Consider the following 1,351-nt stretch of genomic DNA (forward strand, 5'->3'; position numbering starts at 1 on the left):
AAGGGCAGTAGCAACAGAGTCACCTGAGGATTATCAAAAGTGTAGGCTCTCCAGTGCCACCCCACACCTATTCCAGCTTATTCCAGCCTTATGCTCAGCAGTCCTTAGCATGTGTGTGTCTCTTTATGGTCTTAAGAAGAAAGAACCACTCTGTGTCTGGGGTCCAGGCAGAAGAAGAGAAGTGGGAAATCAGAGAGCCTGACTCTATTTGCCATTGTAGAGGCTGCTTGGGAAACCCTACCAGGAACGTTGGCTTTCATCTCATGAGTCACAATCAGACCTCAGGGGTTCAATGCCACCTCAGATGAATTTGTGTTTAGTTAGTAATAAAGACAAGGAAGATTCAATGAGTAATAAATAGCACCTGTTATCCCTGGACCCTCTCCTCAGGTTTCTACTTTTGACAGATATAATACAATTATTGACCCCACAATGTGTTTCCTGTTGCTTTGTACAGGACGCTTTAAAAATAGGGATAAGAGGAGTTCCCGTCGTGGCGCAGTGGTTAACGAATCCGACTAGGAACCATGAGGTTGCGGGTTCGGTCCCTGCCCTTGCTCAGTGGGTTAACGATCCCGCGTTGCCGTGAGCTGTGGTGTAGGTCGCAGACGTGGCTCGGATCCCGCGTTGCTGTGGCTCTGGTGTAGGCCGGTGGCTACAGCTCCGATTCAACCCCTAGCCTGGGAATCTCCATATGCCGCGGGAGCGGCCCAAGAAATTACAACAACAACAACAAAAAAAGACAAAAGACAAAAAAATAAATAAATAAATAAATAAATAAATAAAAATAGGGATAAGAGAGTTCCTGTTGTGGCCCAGTGGGTTAAGAACCCAACATAGTGTCTGTGAGGATGCAGGTTCAATCCCTGCCATCACTCAGTGGGTTAAGAATATGGCATTGCCACAGCTGCAACTCTGATTCGACCACTAACCTGGAACTGCCATATGCCATTTGTGTGGCTATAAAAATAAATAAATAATTTTTTAAAATAAAAAATATATATGGACAAGATTCTGGGATAATTATGGCATTCATTGAGCACTTGCTCTATCAAGTTGCAGACTAAATATTTTACATATGTTACCATATAACAAGGGTTACATAAGGCTTAGTACCTCTTACATCTTATGATGTATATCTTATTATATACATAATACATATACATATTTAGGTGTTATATGTCACACTTGTTCCCCAGTCAACATGGTTATTGTAGGGACTACATTTCCCCAAATTATCTTTCATATCTCATTCCAGGTTAGAGTTGGCCAAAAGGGGAACATGTGAGAGATTCTGGAGTAGAAGTGAAAATAACAAACCTTGCTCTTTGAAAGTTCTTTTGTGGTCAGA

Source organism: Phacochoerus africanus, unplaced genomic scaffold (genome assembly GCF_016906955.1).
Source record: "Phacochoerus africanus isolate WHEZ1 unplaced genomic scaffold, ROS_Pafr_v1 Scaffold_67, whole genome shotgun sequence".
Lineage (NCBI taxonomy): Eukaryota > Metazoa > Chordata > Mammalia > Artiodactyla > Suidae > Phacochoerus > Phacochoerus africanus.